We start from the raw sequence: 12,427 nt of genomic DNA on the forward strand, positions 1-12,427 counted from the left end.
GCCTCTCATGATAAGATTGGCATTTCCTTTGGTTGCCCCTCAAACCCTGTACCCAATTACAGGCCAGACAGAGCAATGCCAGGGTTTTGCTTTATTGGGGTTAAGTATCCCAACCCTAATGTATACGCAGTTTAGCCCCGGAACAACTATTGCATGACCTTATCGCCATTATAACAGTAAAAAACACACGCTGGGTAGAGACTGAATACGCTAATGAGACATGCGACGTATGAAGAAACATGATATACTGTGCAAGCACCAAAGGGCCCTGCCACTACATGCTTAGACATTATACTTAGATGTCATCTTTCCCGTCTAAAATCCTTTAAAACTGCTCCCCAGCCATTGCCCGAAAAGTAGCATCTTTCCTCTTCTAAGTGTTGTCTCCCTTTGTGCACGAAGCTTTAATGAACCTTCACCTGAGTCATGATTCTGTGGATATTCTATTTCTATCCAAGAACCCCGGGCTCTGGTAACAACAGGTATACAGTAGGTCCTCAGGTTACGTTGGAGATCCGTTCCTACGGTGCGAGGTAACGCGATTTTCGCTGAAGTAGGAACCCACCTACATAAGCACCTACGTCCCTCACATGGAGCACACACACAGCAGTAATGAAGTGAAACAGTAAAAAAAATTTTAAAAGAAAGATAACCATTCCTGACCTTTACTTGTGGTAAATGAATAATAAAAAACATAAAGCATATATGTACATACTTCGAAATGACGGAACTTTTTTTTTTTATAAACAAATGGGAGATGGTGACGTAACCATAACCCAAGGACTGCCTGTATTTAGAGTGTAACTACTACTTAATTTAATTTACTTTAGATTGAGTTGCCAGGGAATAGGCAAAGCATTCCAAACAAAGGGAACTAACTGTACAAAGGCTCTAAGGCAAGAACCAGCTTGATGAGTTATAGGAGAAGGCCAGTGTAGTTGAAGGGCAGGGCGAAGAGTAGTGAATGGTGTGAAATGAGGCAGGAGTGCAGAGAAGGGCAGTGGCCAGATAACCTACAGGACTTTGAATAAAAAGTCTTTGGAGAGTTTAAAGCAAGAAATTAACATGGCTTAATATGTGCTTTCAAAAGATCCCTCTGGGTACCTGTGGAGAATCTATGGTAAAACAGGAAAGAACGGGCTGGGGAACTATAGTGGAAGAGGGAGACTAGGTAGGAGGAGGAACAGAAGTCCAACTAGAGAGGATGGTAGCTTGGACTGGGTTAGTAGTAGTAGAATTGCTGGCTGTGGTCAGGTCATGCATATTATTTGACGGAAGAGTCAACAGGACTTGCTGACGTAGCTAGGGCAGGGTGGGGAATAAATTTGGGGTGAAATTAAAGATTGAAGAATGAGTTCTGTGTTTTGGCCTTGAATATAATTGGGTAGATGGTGGTGCCATTCATTAAGATGAATAAACTAGTCGAGGAACAGGTTAGAAATTAAGAAATTAAGAGATAGTTTTCGACCATGTTAACTTTGAGATGCCTGATATCTAATTAGAGATATCTCCTTTGCAGTAGTATATACCCATCTGGAGTTCAGGAAAAGATAAGGGACAGATACATATATGTAATGTGCATATAATAGATAACCAGTAATTAATAGTTGTGGATTGACTGACTCACTATAATCATGAAGTAGAATTACAGCTCACAGCTAAAACTACACTAGAAAAACACAATGTCGGAGAAGGATCCAAGATGGCGGCATAGGTAAACACCTAAACTGCTGCCTCATACAACAATTTCAAAACTACAACTAAAAGACAAAACGTCTATCACCCAGAACCACAGGAAAGCTGGCTGAGTGGAAGTTCTACAACTAGAAGGAAAGAAAAAACAGCATTGAGACATGCACAAGCGCTGAAAAGCTGAGGGCTGCACGCAGGAATAATTGTTTACTGTGCTGGGGCAAGGGACGTGGAGACGCGGTCAGAGACGCAGAGCCGGCTTACTGGCAGCCATCGATGTTTGCCACACCCTAGCCCAGTGACGCCCTGAGACCCCGCCCTGCACAATTTACAAACCCACCCAAGCTCCAAGCAGCGGCTTTAGCATATGAATGGCCTGCCCTATTGCAGCTTAACCTAGCAAACTTGCAGCCTGGTCAGACAGCTCCAAAACCTCCAAACCCCAAGCAAAGAGGAGAAAACTGTAGTTCTCGCTGTAGTTCCTGCTGGATGGCCTCAGAGAGTAGCTGACCTGCACCCCACTGGAGATACAGAAGCCAGTGTACCTAGTGGTCAGTGTGAGACACCAGATTTCAACTCCTCACATCCATAAGTGACACATTCAGGAGGCAGACTCAGTGAGCACCAAAGCCCCACTGAAACAAGTCCTGCACCATAAGCGTGTCTCCAGCGCAGCAGTTCTTCCATTATAGACACAGCGGGTCCTCACAGCCAATTGGCCTGGAGGTCAATTCCTCCAGTGTACCAACAGCAATCAAGGCTTAACTACACCAAGACTTTGCACTCAGCCCACAAGGGGGTGTACCAAGAGCGTTCACCTCAGGTGATTGGGGAGGCTGAGCTACTGGCCCCTATAGGTCACCTACCACACAAAGCCACTCCATCAACACAGGGAAGCAGCAAAATGTGGAGACAAAGAAACATGTCATGAATGAAAGAAGTGGAGGAAAGCAAACTACTGGACGACATAGAGTTCAGAACCACATTTATAAGGTTACTCAAGAATCTTCTAAAAACCGCTGAGAAACTTGATGAGACCTTCAAGGACCTTAATGAGAATGCCAAAAAAATGGAAAAGGACCAGTCAGAAATTAAGCATACACTGTCTGAAATAAAGAATATACAGAAACTCAACTGTAGATCAACGTACCCCAAGATTCAAACCAAAGATCTGAAATATGAGAAAACAAAAAACACCCAACCAGAAAAACAAAAAGAAAAAAGAATCCAAAAATATGAAGATAGTGTAAGGAGCCTCTGGGACAACTTTAAGGGTACCAACATCCGAATTTTTGGGGTGCCAGAAGAAGAGAGAGAGCAAAATATTGAAAACATATTAGAAGAAATAATGACAGAAAACTTTCCATACCTGGTGAAAGAAATAGACTTACAAGTCCAGGAAGCACAGAGAACCCCAAACAAAAGGAATCCAAAGAGGACCACACCAAGACACATCATAATTAAAATGCCAAGGGCAAAAGACAAAGAGAGAATCTTGAAAGAAGCAAGAGAAAAACGGTTAGTTACCTACAAGGGAGCACCCATACGACTGTCAGCTGATTTCTCAGCAGAAACTATGCAGGCCAGAAGGGAGTGGCAAGAAATATTCAAAGTGATGAACAGCAAGAACCTACAACCAAGATTACTCTACCCAGCAAAGCTATCATTCAGAGTTGAAGGTCAGATAAAGAGCTTCACAGATAAGAAAAAGCTAAAGGAGTTCATCACCACCAAACCAGGATTACATGAAATGCTGAAGGGTATTTTTTAAGATGAGAAAGAAGAAGAAAAAGGTAAAGATAAAAATTATGAACAACAAAATGACATCAAATACATATCTATCAACAAGTGAATCTAAAAATCAAGTGAATAAAAAATCTGCAGAACAGAATGGACTGGTGAATATAATAGAATCAGGGACATAGAAAGGGAGTGGACTGACAATTCTCAGGGGGGAAGGGGGTATGAGGGGTTCAGGAAGAGATTGGACAAAAATCTTACACCTATGATTGAAGACAGTGGCGGGGGGTAAGGGCATGGGGTGGGGTGGGGAATCAGGTGGAGGGGAGCTATGGGGGAAAAAGAAGAGGAACAATTGTAATAATCTGAACAATAAAGATTTATTTTAAAAAAACAAAACAAAAAAAACCACAATGTCTATTGTAGGAAACAATTTAGGAATAGCATACTAGACCTGTTCCATTTCTAATTTAATAACAATTTTTCAAGTGTCAAATTTAACAATGAAATAAATCTAGGTTTGAGTTACACTACAGTGTATGATAAGGTTTTAAGAAAATGAACAATATTTAGCTCAAGTAAGACATGTTCAATATTGAAATGATACAGTTGACAATTGTGTGGTAAACACTGGAAGAACAGAACAAAGTAAGATATAGTTGTAAAATACTGGGAAGTGAGTAGAGGGTTAAAAAAATCTTATATCATTTAACATTTCAGTTGAATACAATACTAGTTTTTATGGTTCTAGTACGAAGACTATTGGAAAAATAACTTTTAATATCTCAATTCTTTAAAAAGTGCTTTCCTATAATGTTGATAATAAGAAAAAATGATATTTTTTTCAAATTTACCATGAATTCTGCAAGTTAGAAAGATTCTGAAAAAAATATTTTTAAAAGCAAAATAGACCACTAAGTGGATGTGAACTGAATAGATGAGAACTGAACTGATAAGAAAACTGAATAGATGAGGAAAATCAAACATTTGAAAAACCAAACCAAACTACCTTCATACAAAACTTCAAGATATTATTTACCAAGCACAAGATATAATGTCTTACTGAACAATAAAGAAAAATGAACTATTATTTATAAGAAAATATTTACATGAAATTCAGATTCAAGAATAAATTTTATTTTACACAATTTAGGAAATAGGCTAGTTTAGTTTACACTATCAAATTTATAGATACAGTAGAGGAAATGGCAAACAAGGATACTGAGAGAATTCATTAAAGCAGGGTGATATTTACTCACTTTTGTCCTGTTTTATTCTGAATAATCTTTTAAAATATCATTTGAGTGTTCTTTGAATAACTGATATTAACATTAAATGCTAATATATTCAGGTAGGCATGATTATTTTCAGAATATAAAAAATGCCTATTTATAGTGTTAGAAACTTCTAGTAGAATAATTTGAAAATCAACCTACTGGCACACATGAAAGAGTTACAGGTGGGGAAATACTAAACATACTATCAAGAGGTGTATATTTTCTGAAATGTTAACGAGAAAAGCATTGCCATTTATTCATAGAGGACTTAAGAAAATATAAAGACTGTTGGCTTAGAGCAGGGGTGGGAAACATACGTCCCACAGGCCGTATAAAGGCCCATGAAATCATTTGGTCTGGCCCTACCAAGGCATTAAGGGTGAGTTAATTAAATGTTTGACCAGATATAGCAGCTAATTTTTTTAAATTTCTTTATTATTTTTTAAATTTCTTTATTGATTAAGGTATTACATATTTGTCCTCATCGCCCCATTACCTTCCCAATCCCCCCACTCATGCCCTCACCCCCCTGTTGTCTGTGACCACTGGTTAGGCTTATATGTATGCATGCAAGTCCTTTGGTTGATCTCTCCCCCTTACCCCCACCCTCCCCTACCTTCCCTCTGAGGTCTGATGGTCTGATCGATGTTTCTCTGTCTCTGGATCTGTTTTTGTTCATCAGTTTATGTTGTTCATTATATTCCATAAATGAGTGAGATCATGTGATATTTATCTTTCTCTAACTGGCTTATTTCACTTAGCATAATGCTCTCCAGTTCCATCCATGCTGTTGCAAATGGTAAGAACTCCTTCTTTTTTACCACAGCGTAGTATTCCATTGTGTAAATGTACCAGTTTTTTTAATCCATTCATCTGCTGATGGGCACTTAGGCTATAGCAGCTAATTTTTTTTTTAGTTGATAATTTTGTATGGCCTGTGAATGATGTTATAAATATCCAAATGGCCCTTGGCAGAAAAAAGGTTTCCCACTCCTGGTTTAAGGGATCTGTAATACACATATATCATTTTAATCTGACTACCCTCCAGGATATTGGCTTTCGATAGCTTATTGCCTATTATATAAAGAGGTGATCCATAAGTTAAGCCTATCTTAAGTTTAAAATTACAATAACAATAACCTTAGGTTTGGTAAAGAACAAATATTTATCTCATTTATTCTACTTATAGATAAGGTTCCTAAGGGCAGGAACCATGACAAATATTAGACTTTGGAGACTATTCAGGAACTAGACATGATCAGTTCAGCGGCAATGTGGAAAATGGCTTGGAGAGTAGGGGAACTGAGATTCCAGGTTGGAAGAGTCCAAGCAAGAGATAATTAGGGTCAGAACTTTAGTGGTAATTTTGAAGAGAGTATATATTTTTTAAATATTTCAATTTTTTCTTTTTCAAAGTAATAACATGTTTATTATTTAAAAATTCAAACATTTTTAGAAATGCATAATATAGAAAGAAACCATTATGAACAATTTGGTGATGACTCCTGTGTTTTTTATTTTCTATTATAATGATTCTCCTTTTATGTTTTTCTTTTCTTATTTTTCTTCTTTTATGTTTTAACCCAAACTTTAAATCCATTTTTTCATTTCCTGTTTTGTAGATACCTTTTATTGTGCACTTGCTATGTTCCAGATATTGCATTCGGTATCTTATATTATTTCATTTAATCCTTTTAATAATACTTAGGACCAGGTATTATTCTTACCATTTTATAGACAATGAAATTGAAACTTAGAGAAAATAAGGCTAGATTGCTCAAGGTTATTCAGCTAATAAGCGACAGAAGCAAGTTTTCAACCCAGATCTGTTTCTAAATTTTATGTTTTGTGGGGGTTTTCTGTTTGTTTTACCATTAATATGTTTTTAATGAGACTTGAGGACTGTTTAAGTGTAAAGGGAGAGGGAATTACAGCAGACCCTGAAGACAGATAACAAGAAGCCCTAAATGGAATAGTTGTATCAGAATCAACTTTACTTGTCACCATTTTCTTTCTAGTTTAGCTTGAAATCCTACAGAATTAACCATTTGTTAAAGAACAGCATTTTTTACTGAATTGTCTTTAGATATATGATAGTAACATACTGTATTGAACCTAAGTCTAACCATAAATAATACAAGTCAGAAAGAAATTAATACTTGTCCATCACAGAGACTCATCTGGATACGGGATACAAAACATGGTATAAAGGATTTGGAGCCCAAATTTTATGAAAAGACTGTGAGTAAAGACTTTTCTCTAAATGAACTTTTCTCTTTGCCCAGATAAGTGACATTCCAGGGTAGTGAGAGAACCTGAGGATGAGGTTACTAAACTTCCCTCTGTGATCCATAAAGAATCATGACCAGCCGAAACCGGTTTGGCTCAGTGGATAGAGCGTCGGCCTGCGGACTGAGGGGTCCCGGGTTCGATTCCGGTCAAGGGCATGTACCTTGGTTGTGGGCACATCCCCAGTGGGAGGTGTGCAGGAGGCAGCTGATCGATGTTTCTCTCTCATCGATGTTTCTAGCTCTCTATCCTTCTCTCTTCCTCTTTGTAAAAAATCAATAAAATATATTAAAAAAAAAAAAAAAGAATCATGACCAGTGGAGGATGTGCCAGAATATAAAATCATAAATTTCTCCCAATAATCCTATTTATAAAAGTTTTTATTAAAATAAATTTTAACCATATAAAAAAGCAGAAAGTACAAAAAAAAAAAAAAAAAAAAAAAACAAAAAAACAATGTACCCATCACCCAGCCTTAACAACTGTCAATATTTGTCTGTGTTTCTTTCATCTATCTCCCTAATACCCCTTTCCCCCCGTGTTTTTTTTTTTTGGCTGGAGTATTTTAAAACTCCATATTATATCATCATAACTCTACTAGTAAACATGTCAGTATGCATCTCAAAAATAAAAAGATAATTTTTACGTAACCACAATGTAATTATTACACTTAAAAATTAACAATAATTCTTTAATAACCATACCCAGTCCATATTCAAATTCCCTTGATATCCATCCCAAAAAATACTTCCATAGTTAGTCTGTTCAAATAAGGGTCCTAACAAGGTCTTCTTATTGTATTTGGGTGTAATGTCACTTAAATCTTTAAAGCTTCTTTTCACTTAGAACAGTACCCTTTCTCCTTTTTATCCACTGACTTGTTGAAAAACTGAGTCACTTTTCCTGCAGAATTTTCTCCATTCTGGGTTTGTCAAATTGCTTCCTAATGGTGTATTTTAATTTGTTCCATTATTGCCTACATTTCTAGGTTGAAGGTTATATTTAAAGGCTTTATTAGATTTAGATTCAATTTTATTTTGGCAATCATATTCTGTAGATGGTGCTGTATAGTTCATATCTCATCACATCAGGAGATAAACATTTAGCAATGCAAGACTGAACAATGGGTTCAGATGATGACAGCCTAATCTATATATATAAATACTAATATGCTAAGTGTCCGACCGAGCAGTCGACTGACTGGTCACTATGACATGCACTGACCAGCAGGGTGAAGATGCTCTGACTGGTAGGTTAGCTTGCTTCTGGGGTCCGGCCAATCGGGACTGGATGAGACAGGGCTGGACACTCCCTAGAGCCCTCCCATGGTCCCTCCCCAGCCACCAGCCTCGATCAGCCCCAATCGGGACAGGCAAGGTGGACCTGATCAGCCCTGATCACTGGCCAGGCGTAGGGACTCCACCCGTACACGAATTTCATGCACTGGGCCTCTAATCCATTACAAAGGTCCCCATCAACTTTATACTTGATTGTTTTACCATTCATTGAAGAACACTGCCTGATTCAGTCATTTCATTAATGGTTACAAAAAAAAAGTGGTTTACTAGTTCTATCATTCCTTGTTTATTTATGGACTATAGTAGTTTTATAGAGAATAACTTTCCTTCATCCACCACAATAAAATTATTTCATTGAAGATTCATAACAATCTACTAAAGTAGGTCTTATTATTGTCTCTATATTGCAATGAGGAAATCAACACTTAAGGAAGATAGATAACTTGACCAATATCTTATAGCCAGTAAGTAGCAGAACCCTGACTGAAAACACAGCTCTTTGTGACAATGCATAGTCAATGGCATATAATACAACATTATTTTAGTATGAAGGTAATATTACAAAGTATATTCTTATTTTATAGATAAGAAAACTGAGGCTTGGAAAGATGCAATGACTTGCCTACAGTCACAGAACCAGGAAGTGCAAGAGAACAGGAAAAGAGATAATTAGAGAACAAGAAGGAGTGCTTATAACTTAAAAATAGAGTAGGTGAAATGAAAATTCAATAGTTTATCTTCAAGAGAAGATAAAATTAAGAATATCTTCCAAAAGTAAAACAAAAAGACAAGAAATAGAAAAGAGAAGAGATAAGATATCAATCATGGAGATTCAACTCTGACCAATAGGAGACCTAGAAAGTGAAAACAGAGAAAATGAAAGGGAAGAAATTTTCAAAGAAACAATATGTGGGACTTCCCAAAGATGGCGGCTGGGAGGATGGAGGTGAGGGAGAGGAAGTGAGTGAGGATGAAAGGAGAGTGTGTGAATATGTGTGGTGAGTGTGTGAGTGAGCGAGGGACAGTTAAAACCAGCAGGAGCAGCAGGGGCTGGCAGACCAGGCTCTCTTGGACAAGGAGAGACTACCACCACTGTGAGCACTCCCCGGACTGCGGGACTTGGGCACGGAGCCCATGCCATCTTGAAGGGAGAGCGGCCTTTTCTAGGAACTCATCAGCACCACAACCCAGACAGGCCTTTGACACTGCCCGTGACCAGCAGCCACTATAGCCAAAATCCTGCTGCCCCACCTGCAGACCTGTGGACCCTGAGACCTCCACCTCCAAAGGGGCACCGCTCCCACAGTAGTAAGTGCAACTTCCCTCCTCCCCAGTGGCAGAACTCCGGACACCACATTTGTGTGTTTCCAGCGCGCAGGCATCCAGGGCACACCACTCCGTAGGCAGCGCCTGGGAGCCACTAGGAGCCCCTGTTGGGTGTGATTTTGTACAGACAAGGGCACGCTGTCCCGCAATAGAAATTCTGAATTCCCTCTTCCTGAATAACTGCCCACAGACACCCCAGCTGCGTATCTTCAGCACCAGGGCCCCTCAGAGTATGTGAGAGCTCTGCACCGGCAAATGCACCACCAGTCATGCATTTCCAATGGGCAGGCATCCTGAGCCCATCTATCCACAGGGCGCTCCTGGGAGCTGCTGTGAGTCCTTGCTGGGTGTGATCTTGGACAAACAGGGACGCACTCCCCTCCGGCAGTAGAAATTCTGAATTCACTCATCCTGGATACCTGTCCACAGACACCTCAATTACGCAGCATCAGTGCCAGGGCCCTTCAGAGTGCTTCACTGTGCCTCGCTGGCAAACGCACCACAGGTGCCCCTGTGAGCCGCCACTAGGAGCGTGTGCCTATCCACGACAGGTGCAGCAGCAAGCTGAGTCTGCCCACCCCACAACTACAGAACTCTGGATACCACAGTCACGCCTTTCCCAAGCACAGGCCTCCTGAACCCCATAACCCCAGCAGACGGTTCCTGAGTGCCACTGTGAGTCCCTACTGGGCACGCGCGATTTCAATCAAGGGAGCAAGACAGCAAAAATTGGGACACCCCCCTCCATAGCTACTGACTTCTAGACACCGCAGTTGTACCTTTCCAACTCGCAGGCCTACATCAAGAGAACCCAAATAGCTCAAGTAGAGAGCTACACTAGATTACCAAGCCCAGGAGACCTGAGAGATCACACCAGTAGCACCATCCCCAAAAGAACCTGGGTAGCAAAACAATTGGACCTACAATTAAAACGTTACAGCAAAACATGGGAAGACAAAAAAGCAATTCCCAAAGGAAAGAAAAAGAGGAATCACCAGAAAGGGAATTAAATGAAATTGAGGCTAGCAACATATCAGAGAAATAATTCAGAGTAATGGTTATAAGGATGCTTAAACTGCTGGATGACAAATACACACAACTCAATGAGAATTATAAGGAGCTGAATGAGAATGTCACCAACATGAAAAGGAACCAAGAAGAGATGAAGAACGACATAGCTGCAATAAAGAACACAATGGAAGGTTTAAACAGTAGACTAGAAGAGGCTGAGGACCGCATCAGCAAATTAGAAGCCAAGGTAGGAAAAAACATACAAACACAGCAGCAACTGGAAAGAAGACTTAAAAAGCAAGAGGAGAGCCTAAGGGAGCTTTGGGACAACACAAAACGAAACAACATTTGCATAATAGGGGTCCCAGAAGGAGAGGAAGAGAAGTAAGGAATAGAAAACCTGTTTGAAGAAATAATGACAGAAAACTTCCCTGATATTGGCAAGAAAAAAAACTATGCAAGTCCAAGAAGTACATAGAGTCCCAAACAAGATGAACCCCAAAAGACCAACACCAAGACACATCATAATTAAACTGGCAAACACCAACGACAAAGTAAGAATCTTAAAGGTTATCATCGATAAGGGTTTAATCTCCAACATTTACAGGGAACTCATACAACTTAACAAAAGGAAGATAAACAACCCAATCAAAAACTGGGCAATGGACCTAAATAGATACTTTTGAAAAGAGGACATAAGAAAGGCCAAGAGACATATGAAAACATGCTCAAAGTCACTAATCATCCAAGAGATGCAAATCAAAATGACAACAAGGTACCATCTCACACCTGTCAGAATGGCTATCATCAACAAATCAACAAACGAGAAGTGCTGGAAAGGTTGTGGAGAAAAAGGAACCCTCGTGCACTGCTGGTGGGAATGCAGACTGGTGCAGCCACTGTGGAGAATAGTATGGAGTTTGCTCAAAAAACTAAAAATGGAACTCCCATTTGACCCAGTGATTCCACTTCTAGGAATATATCCCAAGAAACTAGAAACACCAATCAGAAAGGATATATGCACCCCTATGTTCATATCAGCACAATTTACAATAGCTAAGAGTTGGAAACAGTCTAAGTGCCCATCAGCAGATGAGTGGATTAGAAAACTATGGTACATCTACACAGTGGAATACTACGATGCTTTAAAAAAGAAGGAATTCTTACCATTTGCAGCAGCATGGATGGAACTGGAGAGCATTATGCTAAGCAAAATAAGCCAGTCAGAGAAAGAGAAATACCACATGATCTCACTCATTTATGGATAATAAAGAACATTATAACCTGATGAACAAAAAGATTGATACAGAGGCAGAGAAGCACTGAACAGACTGTCAAATTACAGCGGGAAGACTGGGGAGAGGGGAGGGAGGTAAGGACCTGAGATCAACCGAAGGACCTGTATGCATGCATATAAGCATAACCAATGGACGCAAGACACTGTGGGGGTGAGGGCATGTATGGGAGTGGGGTGGGGGGGCAATGGGAGGATATGGACAGATGTAATACCTTAATCAATAAAAGAAAATTAGAAAAAAAAGAAACAATATGTGGCAGAATGTAAGCAGTTCATTGAAATCCATTCTTCTCTTCTTCCTGGGTACTAGGCTACATTTTTCAGATTCCTTTAAGAGTTAAGGGGCCAAGTGACTAAGTGTTCTCAAATGGAATGTAAATGGGACAACAGGAGCCATGTCCTGGCCTACCTCATAAATTCTATATATTTTTGCCTTCCTGTGAGCTGAAATGCCAATGAACAAAGTGATCTTAACAACCACATGTTAAAGAAAGCAG

The 12,427-nt window shown here is 39.6% G+C and overlaps 1 protein-coding gene across 17 annotated transcripts in view; it reads right to left on the reverse strand.

Moving 5' to 3' along the window:
- Nucleotides 1-12,427, reverse strand: part of CAB39L (calcium binding protein 39 like) — a 179,029-nt gene that overhangs the window by 51,621 nt on the left and 114,981 nt on the right. The window lies entirely within an intron of this gene.

The sequence above is a fragment of the Plecotus auritus genome, assembly GCF_963455305.1.
Source record: "Plecotus auritus genome assembly, chromosome: 3".
NCBI lineage: Eukaryota > Metazoa > Chordata > Mammalia > Chiroptera > Vespertilionidae > Plecotus > Plecotus auritus.